Source organism: Pezoporus flaviventris, unplaced genomic scaffold (genome assembly GCF_033815535.1).
Source record: "Pezoporus flaviventris isolate CSIRO_AGI_PZ_B2104156 unplaced genomic scaffold, CSIRO_AGI_Pfla_v1 ptg000007l, whole genome shotgun sequence".
NCBI lineage: Eukaryota > Metazoa > Chordata > Aves > Psittaciformes > Psittacidae > Pezoporus > Pezoporus flaviventris.
The window spans coordinates 71,888,393-71,900,668 of NW_026892555.1; positions in this window are offsets into that span (position 1 = coordinate 71,888,393).

Sequence of the window (12,276 nt, forward strand, 5' to 3'; positions counted from 1 at the left end):
CAGTGGAGACTGTACAGAGAGCTTTGGAGGGTTGCAGTTTGATTTAAAACTACAGCAGAGAGAAACAAAAGAGTAACAAAGCACAGTGGAGTTTAAACACAAGCAGAGAAGCAGCAGAGCAGGTGTTCTTGCAGTATTGGTGCAAAACCACTGCTCAGGTTATCTTTGCCAGTGTTGCAGTTTGTCAGCTAGATAGGGGGAGAAATAATCAAAGCCTTCACCAAAATGGCTATGCAGGTCAGAACCACTCAGTTTTGTGGACGTAGCTGGTTTCTTACACTTCCATTTGCATCAGCTGTCTCTTCTCTTTCTCTGACCATTGGTGGTACCCACAGGGTATGCCTTACCTCAGTTATAAATGGAACTGTTTGGTACCGCAAATCTGCCCAAATCTTGCTTTGTATTTGGAGAGAATACTATAATCAGTGTATATGTGTTTTTCCCCTCAAACTGTGCATCAGTTCTGTGCATCCAGCAACAGAATGTGACTGTTGAGTGAGGAGTGACATGTCAAGGAGTTTATTTACTCAGTTTTATAAACACTTCTTTTTCTGTCCTTTCTGAAAAAGGAAACAAGGATGTTTAGGCATCAAATAATTTGCAATCCCTGTAAGGACTCCCTGAGAACCTATAGAGGGATGTAGCACTGGAAAGCGTAAGATTTGTTCTCCCTTTGGAAAAACTGTTCCCTCATCAGCACAGTAAAATCATGTTAAAAGCAGTGTGAGGGTGTGGTAAATCTTGGAGGGAGGTTATTTCTTTTCTGCTGTTTTTTAACCTGTCTTCTTTTTCTGTCAGTGGGTTATTTTAAATCTTCCTGAGAACCGTATCTTTAATATTTAATTAAAGGGTTAGCTAAAAGGAACATAGTGGGTGGATTGCTACCACTTCCCCCAAGCCTACTTATTATGTGTCTTCTTAAGTGTGCTTTAAATAGTTATAGCAAACATCATCGCTAAAAGTCACAGTTACTTTCTGGTTGTAGGAGGTTCTCTGTATCACTCAGAGCCTTAGAGCAGTAGGAGAGGCAAATCAAAAATCTGGAGAGCTTTGAAGCTGTAGCAGAAGGGGAGCAGAGTGCGTGTGGTAAGCTGCAGCAACAAATCGTGCAAGGAAGAAAGAAGGAAAAGTACACTGCATGAACTAGGGCAGGATGAAGTTCCTGACGCACCAAAAATAAGGCTGCTCCTATTGAAGAGACAACAGCTTATAGCAGGAGCAGCCTGTGCTAGGGGAGATGCCGGAAAAAGGGGACAGCAGGGAGCACAGAAGTATTATGCTTCTGACCACGGAGGAATGGAGATGGCTGGCTAATAATGTAATTAATTAAGAGATTTAGAAAGAGGGTTGATCTATTTTAGGGAAAATTAGTCCATGTTTTTTTCTAGCTGTATGCTAGACAGGGTCTACTTTCTCTGCAACAGGCAAGCCTAAAGAGAGTATTGGGAAAGGAAAGGTCTGTTAGAGGAAGGAAGAGAGGAAGACCTGAGAGACAAGCATAGTCTGAGGAGGATGTAACTGGGCACCTGAAACTCAGGATAAAAAAAGTTTGGTGATGGAAGGGTATGAAACAAGGGGTAAAAGGAGAGCAGCACAGCACCATAAAGAGCAACAGGGAGAGGTGAAGGACAGCAGTTTAGATAGGACCTACTGCAGGTGCTGGTTTCAGAGTTGCTCCAGGTGCCTTTCTGTTGAGGAGCTTCACTGAAAAGGATCCTATAATGTCCTTTTTGTTTGTATCCTAGAAAGTCATATGTGCTTCCTCCTTGTTCTGGCCTTGTGGCAGCTGAGAAAGATGGTAAGTTTTGAAGCTGTGGTGTGGAACTCAAACCAGGCCATTGCCTTGCTTTTGTGGCAGGAATAAAGCCAAGTGTCATTCCCAGATCCCAAACTTGAGAAAGCCAAAATCAAAGTAGGTTGGCCAGTTGTCTGCTTTGTCAGAGTTCCTCAATATCAAAGAAGGGGGAGGATTTTTTTTCAGACAGTAAACATCAACAGTCGCCCTTTACCCAGTCAAAAATCTCCTTAGGACTTCTTGTACAATTAGCAGTCAGCAGAAGTCCTCCAGCTCTCATTAAACCCATTTTATCAGAGATACTATTTTCCATCTGCTGTCCCCAGAACAGATGATTAATTTAAAACGAGCATCTGGGGAGGTGTGACGTATTAGGAAGTTGTTCCCTGGCTTTTTTAGAATATGTCCTTTTGGAGGACCTTCTTTCAGTCTGAAAAAGCTACTTGACCGAATACACGCATTGCACAGAGAACACTTCTGGTAAAGGGAGAAAGCTATCTCTGAATACCTAAACACTGAAGGATATCCACAAGGAGCAGAGCTGATGATTTATATAGGACTGTATTTTTGTGTCACTAGAAATCAGTCCTAAAAGTTCAACAATCAAAAACTCACCAGTCAAAGACCTCTTGCACTTGCCTTGTTTTCTCTCCCGAAGGCAGTCAGTGTATCTCCTTCATTCCAGCCTAAACTTCAGTCCTGAGTCCAAAGAAAGATAATAGGTGTGGTCTGTTCATTTGGTGCTATGACACTGTATTATATAAAACACTCACTTCATTCTCCTTGTCGAAAGCAGGACATAAAATCCTAAAACAGAGCTTCTCGCATGAACAGCAGGGTTGGAACAAAGCCTTTCTAGTACAACAAATACATGTGATATGACTGTGTAATATACGCACTTTTAGAAGACTCATTTTGAAAGCCATTCAGAGTCACAGCTGCCAAGCAGCGATCGATGCGATGGCCAATGCTCTGATGTGTGTTTCTTTGCATTCCACAGGAATCTGCAATAGAGAGAAATCTATTCTTGATAGGCTAGCTGTACAGAGAAAATACTTTAGAACTAACTGGCACTGGGATTTAAATCTCAGCATATTTGCCATATTTTACTTCTCCCCATTGAGATTTTCAGGCATAGACCTGGAACCGTAGTGTCTTTGCTTTGCACTAGCATTACGCCCGGTGTGGTTATTTACATGACTCCAACGAGGTGGTCAATTATGAACACACGTCTCGTTGAGAAAGTTTTTAGAGGAAAAAAGCCTTCCAGCTGAACGCTTGGGTGTGGAGCTTGGCTGAGGTACTGCGGGTTTACTTGTTTTGCGCTGGATGGGCAGATGCGATGCTTAGCTGAAATGACATGGGGAAGCATTTGCACAGAGTGAGTCAGTGTGAAAAGTTTACCTTTTCCATGCAGTAGGTTAGTTTTGATGAAGGAGGTTCCTCTCAAACTGTACTATGACCTATGCAAACAGAATTAAGCAGGCTGACCTGCTAGTACAGTCTAATTTTCCAGTTACATATCCCCTTCCAGCCAAGCACCAACCTGTATTCAATAGCCTGCTACAGACCTCAGATTTCAGAAGATGACAGTCAGTAGAGATGCTGAAGAAAAACTCCTGGGTATGTATCTCCTCCAGCCTTCTTGATGCATGCCTGGGGGGAAGATGCAGCATTGATGTAAGTGAATGAGAGAGACCGAGAGGGCCGTGCACATGCACTGAGGGCATGCAGTGCCCTGCAAGGTGTCAGCTGTGGGAAGCTGGGGCAGCAAGCCTCTGAGTTTACCTACACTGTGTGCATCCTGTCTTGTATGCATATACTGATCTTGCAAATACTTTATAAATGTGTGTGTTACTTGTACTGAGTCAAAGGATTCGGTGTGTCTGATCTGAGCAAGGATTTGCAGAGCAGGTGTGTTACTAAATACACACTGGAGGTTTTTGTGTAAGTTAGCGACACATTTAAAGTTTTTCTTTGCTCACTCTGAAGAATAAAGTGGCTGTCAAACTAGGTCTGAGGACAAATAGGTTGAAAGTGAGTCACCTGCTATTATCAGTATAGCTGCATTGGAGAAGTGGTTTCGTTTGTGCATCAAAAGGTAAAGGTAAGGTACTCAGCAAGAGCAGCTAATAGGACATTACAAGACAATATAAAGATAGAGCTTGTCTCTGTTCCCCCATATATTATTGACTACTTAATTGCATTCTCTTAAATGTACTTTGCTCTGCTTTGTAAGTTTTACCTCCCTTTTATATCACTTCCAAGTTTTACTGAAACGCTAAGGCAACATTAAAAACAAGTCATGTAAATTTACATTTAAAACCTGCCTTTCAATCTAGAAGCATGCAAATGCCATGCTGACACCTGTCAAATTTCACCAACAACTTTCTCACACTAGTAAGTGTTGGACAAATCCGTGATGGCAGTATTTAACACAAAAATAGAAACTGTGTAATTTGGATGTTTGACTTTTTTTTTCCAGATTGCTTTGTCTTTCAGCTTGATTGACTTCAGATGAGAACGTCAAGCTAACAGCAGTGAAGCTGTCATAGTGTTGTTTATTTATAACAGTTCCTTTTGTTCATGCTGCTAAATAAGGTGGCAATAAATATTCATTGCAGTTGTGTTTCACCAAATGGGAATTCAGAGATAACTCCTCACACTCAGAAAACTTTGCACTTTAGACTTAGTGTTTGCCACCACACTTACATTCATTATCTTTTGCTGACAAACATCCTTGTATTTTCTCATTCAGTGACCTCATGTGTTTTGAATTATTTGTGGTTTACTAACAGAAATATTTGAAGTATGTTGCAGGTCCTCTTGGCAAAATCAGAGAAACGTGACTCAACCAAATCTAATTGTCTGTGTGACTTAAAGGAGTTCTTCACTTGCCATTTGCGTTAACAACATCCATGGACTTTTACTAAAGATTCCTCTTCCAAAGTTCCTCAGCAAACCAAGACTTTAAATTCAGCAGGAAATCCATGCTGACATAGATTAGCATGTATCTTGGGAATGAAAGGAGACCATCCCTAAGAGATATTTAAACCATTTCTTCATTTATGCCAGCATTGTTCAGTTCTGAGGATGCATAACAACAATACAAACACAGGCAATGCCTTATACTGGATGAGATTGTTCTTATTACCTAATATAATGTTATAGTGTGTTAGTAGAATTTATGATATTCCACCAAATTGTGAGGAATGATTGATACTCTGGGAGGCAGGGCTCACATTCAGTGGGTCCTAGACAAGCTGAATGAATGGGCCAACAGGAATATCATGAAGTTTGGCACTGGAGTAAGTTACCCAGAAACAATAGCATCTCCGTTGTAGGAGATTTTTGGTACTGAACTTGAGAGTGCTGAGTAACCTGATCCATCTTATAAATAAGCTGTGCTTGAAACAGGAGTTTGGACTAGAGATCTTCATAGGTCTCTCCCAAACTGAATGTTTCTATGATTCTTTTACGTTATTTATATTACAAATTTTGCTGTTCAGAGCTATTGGGAAAACAAACTTCATGGCCAAAAATATGCCTGTGAAGCTCTATCTGATTCATAAAGCTGCTGACCTCCAGGAAGGGCCAGCTGATCATGACTCTGTACTTAGTGTGAAGTGCTCTATTCCAAGCACCCTATGCTCTAATTTAACTGCATGGAGGTAGGTGTACAAAGGTGTGTAAACACGTTGAAGGTATCAGTAATTAGCATATCCACAAACATCTTACAAGATTGAAATATACTTCCCTCAGCAGGATGAATAGAAAGGAAACCACATAAAACAAGCCTGGAGCTTATAGATGGGATCTTCTGCAGGAAAACTCTAAATGCTGGAAAGCAAGTTATTGTAATTGAAGTTGTCTGATATTGCAAGGCGTTTGTGATTGCTAAGGTGAGCTGTTCTTGAATTCCTAGGGCCAAAGCCCCTGTTCTCAGTCTTGCCTACATCTCGTTTTACCTGCATCCTCTAAACATTCTGCAAATTAATGCCTGAGGCAGAAAGGATTTTGGTGGCATTTCTGACAGGGACTATCACCCGGAATGATGTGTTTGATGTCCCTGTTCAGCTGCACAGCATATCCCAGTCTGGTCAATACACGTATTTCCCCTGCCCATCTTACAGAGTCAACTGTATATAGGCCACTGAATGGACCTGGGTTTGTCTTTTCCTTCCCTGCTCCCTCGTATGCTTTGCATCACTGTTCCTGGATAGGAAAGCCTTCTCTGATTGCACTTATTTTGACCCATTGCTGTCATAAAATTGTGTTGTCAAGTATCCTTCCCTCACAAGCTCCGTCAGAGCACTTGGAAAAACAAAGGGATCGAACAAAGGACCTAATGTATTCAAAGTGACTAGCCCTAGAGCCCAGCTGTTCACATTGCCACAGTGAACAGTGTGTGATTCAGCTTGTTCATCCTCTGTGCTGGAGCAAAATGGAGTAATAATGGAAATGCAGTTGGTTTGAATGTTAAGCACTGCAAGAGCAGTTCTGCTGCTTTCAGTGAGCACAAGAGGTGATCAGCCTTTACAGGGTATCTTTCAAACAAGGGGTATCAATGTTGAGTTGCCTGTCACCTCTCCTCCAGCACCAGGCAGAAAGAATCTGAGCCTTGGCCTGACCTTCTGGACAGTTAGTCTACGGGCACTTGGTTATTCTTGATGTATTTTTATTTTTTAATGTATTTTTATTTTCTAGTTACATATATATGTATATATACACACATATACATGTGTGTGTATATATATATTATATATACAGGGGAAACTTGGACCCAAATCAAAAGCAAAGCTGAAACAGACTGTTCTGATATTCTTTCCACCATAACACCCATAAGGCTTTCAAATCTGTAGCATAACTACATACACATCTTCTGCAGCATTAGGGGTATAAATGACAACTTTCTCTCTAAGCCATTTCTGTTCTTTCTGCACTGGCAGTAATAAATTCAAAGGTTTCTACCCACTGGACGTGACCTGAAGAGAAAATACATTTCTTGACATGAGTATCAGTGACAGATAACATGACCTGCTTGCTAGTTGGAGCTATCTACTCTACAATTCATGCACCATCTCCCGGATGGAGACAATTGGACACTGCCTGTAATACCCGTGGTAAATTCCTTATGGAAAAAGCATAAATATAACTAGGCAAGCCATAGTATGAGTGGTGAGGATCCACTATAGCGAAGGTGGCAAAGGAGGAGTCAGAAACAGTCTCCACCAGTACACCTCCTGACCATAAATTATTGTAGGCAACCGTGTTCCTGGAAGAACTTAAAGTCCTTTGGAAGAAAAAGAAGCAGAGGCTCTTGCAGCCTCCTGAAGGAGAAGCTTCAGTTTATGCAGTTGATTTCTCTTTAGATCTTCTTCTGACAGAGAAGAACATAAATTCTTGTCAGTAAAGAAAGCCAGACTGGGGTGGACGAGAAGTCAGGGGGTGCCTAGGCATTTGAAAAACTGCCAGAAAATGAGTCCTTATACCTGTTTCTCCTATATTACCTCACATGCCTGGAGCAGCCATTCAGTTTAAATATATCTTCCCACTTTCCCAGTGTTTTCCCAAGAGATGCAGAGTACACATGGCTCATACCCAAGGGGCCTTGTCACTGAGACCATCATGGGCCAGCGCGGACTCCTTCTAAATGAAAAGTTGCGAGCACTAGTAAGAAGAAAAGCACTCACAAATGTTTGTGTCCTCAACCAGCAGGCATCTGTAAGTTGCATGACTTGTACCTGCTTTGCAGAGCTATATACTTGATTTGGTATATTTTTAGGTGAGTTTTGTGCAAAATACCAGCTGGAGAGAAAGTGGGAAGTTGTCAGTGTCACAAGTAAATTGCAGTGTGTACTGAGCTTACGGAGCACAAATAAACATAGCTGCTGCTTTTTTGTGTGGTTTAAAGTTATGCTCTGCAATAGTGACAGCTATCTCCTGTTAGAGCTAATGTATAAATCTGAGAGTAGGCAGCCCTGGTTTATACCACGGTCATGTCATCTCTGTCATTGAAATTAATTTCAAGAAATAACATCTTCCTTCAGGATGCTTTTTCAAGTGATCTGCAATATTGTCCCATGACATGTAACAACAGCTCTAATGTAATAGAGAAAATGAAACGGCGTTTCATTTCCCAATGCCTACATCCCTTTAATACTGATGCTGTAAAACAAATCGTGAAAGCTTAAGCATACTCATTAACTCATGAAGTTAAACAGCCAGCATATCCAGTTTCAGCTGAACAGGGCAGAGAACCAAGGAGTTTTTTAAATGTTTGGTCAGATTTTTCTCTATATAAGCAAAAAATAGTAAAAGGGTCAGACCTCCCTGTTTCCAACTGAAAAATGTCTTCAAAAGAATCCTTAACTTCTTAGGGAGGCTATGTTTACACTAAGAGCAAACAATCTTTTCTAAGCAGAACCCCCTGCCACTGTGCTTTCATCTTCCACAGAGGTGTCCGGCCCCTGGTTCCATGGTAGACTCAGCCAAACCAGGAATACCATTGCTCAGCAGATGAGAACATTGGCAAAGTTTAGTCAGTGTTATCATCAGTAGCATAAAGAGATTATCCTCTCTGATTCAAGCAACTAGTAAAAATTTAATCCTTTGTAGGCATTACTTCAATTAAATTCTTTCAGTCTGTAAGAGGAGCATTTCGGTATCTTTGATGGAATCCACCCACTTGTAAGAAAATACAAAGTCTTGGCTTCTTGACGCCAGAACAAAATAAGGAGACTTCTTTCTATTTTCACAGCTCCTTGACCAGGGATTCCACTTTGTTTACAGGCTACATATTGAAAGAGCTGATTTTCTCTTCCCAGTTTTTTCCTTGACTTCTCCAACTGAAGCATCTGCTACTGCCTAATGGATAAACCTACCAGATTCCTTGTGGTGGGCTAGAAATGGAGAGGTGCGCCAGCCTCTTGATCATCTTCGTGGCCCTCCTCTGGACTGGCTTCAAGAGGTACATGTCTTTCCTGTACTAAGGACTCCAGAGCTGTACACAGTATTCCAGGTGGGGTTTGCCCCACATTGCTGCTTCATGTTCAGCTTTTCATCCACCAGATCTTCAGTTTACAGTGATCTCTGTAGGTCTTTGTCTGTTACTGCCCCGATGTCACTGGAAACTTCCAACATGCTCAAAGCTGGTCAAAGAGGAGCCCTAGTTTTCATATTGCTATGCGTGGAGCAGCATTGGCTAGTTGGTAATTCCCAAGGCATTTGAAGACTCTGAACACAATGTACAAACATACTGGCTTTTCCTAAAGAATGCCTGACAATATTTATATGTTATAAGTCCATAATCTTTCAATATTACTTGCAAATTCCATTCATGTGTTCATGATATGCAATAAAAACAACTGGTTTATCTTGTGCTAGGCAAAAGTTGAAACAGGCATCTGGTTTGTATTTCTGATATAACACAGAAATGTTGAGATCAGTACAAATGAATTACCCATCTGGATGAGACAGTCATTTAATTCTGTATCCTGATGGCTCAGAGGGGAGCGTCAGACTTTTGTCCTGCGGATCAGAATGATTCAGGCTGGAATGGAGATGATCTCGTTCAACCTCTTGCTCCAAAAAGGCCAACTTTGAGGTTAGATCAGGATGCTTAGCTTCTGCTTGAGCCACAGATATCTCATAAGGTGGACATCCCACCACCAATCTGCACAGCCTGTTCCAGTGCATAGTCCCCCTCTGGGTGATTCACCTTTTCCTCCTATCCAGCCAATACCGTGCCTGCTGGCTCTTGTCTTCTTTCGTGGGCACCTCTGAGAGGAGCCCGCGTTTGGGAGAAGTGAATATAAAACCAGTTCAAGAAGAGAGCAAAGAACTGTTACATTTCCCTACTTTGTGTGTCAACGTGACATCTCAGTGTTGTACCTGCCTGGAATCACCCATCAAGCAGAGGTCGCCCCTGAGCTGTGTACAGCAGCACCCAGATCTCATCACCGTGTTGGCGTTCTCTGTCTGAAATTCAAGTGTTTGAGTAGTTTTCCCCAGAGTGCTCCTTCCTTTGTGTTCATTATGGAGAGCCATTCGTCACGGTATCTCCATTTGTTTGTCTTTCACTAGGTTCTTCTTCATATGACTTGCTTTGTAATATTCTCAGGTTTTAGCTAAATCAGGTAGCCATGTGGCCTCTGCAGATTCCGCTAACTCACTGTTCATATCCTCTTTCCAAATTCCCAAGTATTTCATATGTTATGCAGATCAACTGTTGAAGCTTAATGTTCTTGAACATTTTAACATTTCTCATCTTTTTCCATCCTGAAGATTGGTTTCTTGGTGCTACCCTGTTTGCTGTATCATGGCCAGACTTGTGGCAGTAAGAAGATTCTGTATTCTTATATCTGCTAAGAAAGGACTTCCTCAAAGGCTTTTGAATGATTGATCGTGTTACGTTGTCCTTTATCTTTTCTTTATTTCTATTTTTGTGTCAACTGACCAATTAAACCTGTTTGCCAGCTGCAAGCACAAGGTTTTACTGGCTCTTGGTTCTCTGGATCACCCAGGAAGCTTTTTTTAATCTGAAAAATAAAACCCAAACCCAAACCCAACCAAAAACCAGAACAGAACACTCAGCATTTTGCATATCTTTAACCCTATAGCACAAAATCAGGTTTCAGCCTAGTGGAACAGGATAATTTTTATGTGCCATTTGGTTAGGTACCTACTGTTTTGTTCACCAGTTTGTCCTGGTACTTTCTGTCCTTACAAGACTTCATCATTGCTCCCAAGCCCAGAACTGCCATGTCTCCAAATTGACTGCAGAGGCAGTTGCCATTAAGAAGCCATGTAGCTTGCTAGCAATGCCCTGAGCTGCTCCCTTTAAGCACTCAAGGGATCAGCTCTCGCATGGCCACATTTCCCTCAGGAGCTGGAACCAATAAATGCATCAGTGCTTAAATGTGTTGTTCGCTCCTGGGAAGCCACAGTTTTAGCACTGTGCATATGATGCCCCAAGTGCATGTTTTTCTTTTAACATTGGCTATTTGATCTTCAAAATCCTCCTGACGTTCCTCTCTTCCACAGCCAGCTGCAATCCTTTGTTTGCTTTTTCTTCTAAATGTTCCAGGATTCCTGTTTCACCCAGCAATATCTTCCCCAGTTTCCCAGTGCTTATCTTTTGCTATCCTGCTTCCCACCCAGTTTATCCCTTCTCCCTGAAGCTTTCTCTGCCTTTCTCTAGGGACTCACAGCTCATTTCACTTACAAGCTGGGAAGCACAGAGCCATTTGTGAATGGACACATCTGCACAAGTAGCAGGGGCAGTGTTTAAGGGCCAGACAAGCTTTTCCCCTGTTCGAAGAAAAGCGCTGCAGGGGTGTCTATGGGAGGAAGCAGCTTTTATTTGGTGTTTGCAATGGTTCTGCTGCGGAAACATCTCTCATGCACACTGCTCCACTACAGTGCTGTTTCAGCATCCTGGGCTCCTCCAGACCTATTCTAAGCAGAATCATAGAATCATAGACTGGTTTCACTTGGAAAGGACCTTAAAGCTCATCCGGTTCCAACCCCCCTGCCATGGGCAGGGACACCTTCCACCAGACGAGGTTGCTCCAAGCCCTGTCCAACCCGGCCTTTAACATCTTCTCTGGGCAACCTGTGCCTGTGCCTCACCACCCTACATCCTTCAGGGGTGTGGGGAGACAGTGTTTTGGAACAGTTTGTTGAACAGGGTCACCTGCCTCCAAAGAACATTTACATAATGAGAGCTTGTGGAGCTGTTATCACAGGCTGCATATGCTTCAGCTTCTTCTGACAGGTTGTTTCTGGGCCGTCTCATATGTGCCATATGTGAGAGCCATTTGTTGCTGGTAGCACACTTCTTCCACACGTAAGGGGCAAACAGCTCTAGCGCCAGAGCCAGTCTTTCTGTCTGTGACCTTCAAGCTCAGCCGGGGGTCTGGAGGCAAATACAGTGGATTTCCAGTGATCATGATGCATTTGTTGGACTCCTGTCCCCAGACCTTGCTTAGGAACACTAGTTGACAGCTTTGCTTGGTGGTAACAGCCATAAATTCAAGTCTTGTTCTTACCAGCTGTTAAGACTCCTTTTTATTATCAGCATCTGCTGTTCATTTTTGCACTTTAAGGCCCCTCCATTGGCAATTTTAGCAGTTAGTCTGACAAAAGGTATCATCTGTATACATCTCTCTACATTCTCTCTGTAAATCAATGGTAATTTGTCAGTAACCACTCATTTCCTACCAAGACCTCCCTGTTCTCCCATGTACTGTCTTTGTGTGTGTGTGTATTAAACTTGAGTACTGCATTTCAGGAAAATACAGTAGTATTTCAGCACAGCTGTGTAGAAGTCCATCTGGCTTCTCTAGAGCTACATTTTGCTGAATGCTTCCCTGCAGGAATGGGTGAGCACTGGAGTAGTGCCCAGAGGTGATGGACCCTCCACCCTAAGACATTCCCAAGACCCACATGGACCCTAAGCAACCAGCTCCAGCCTTGAA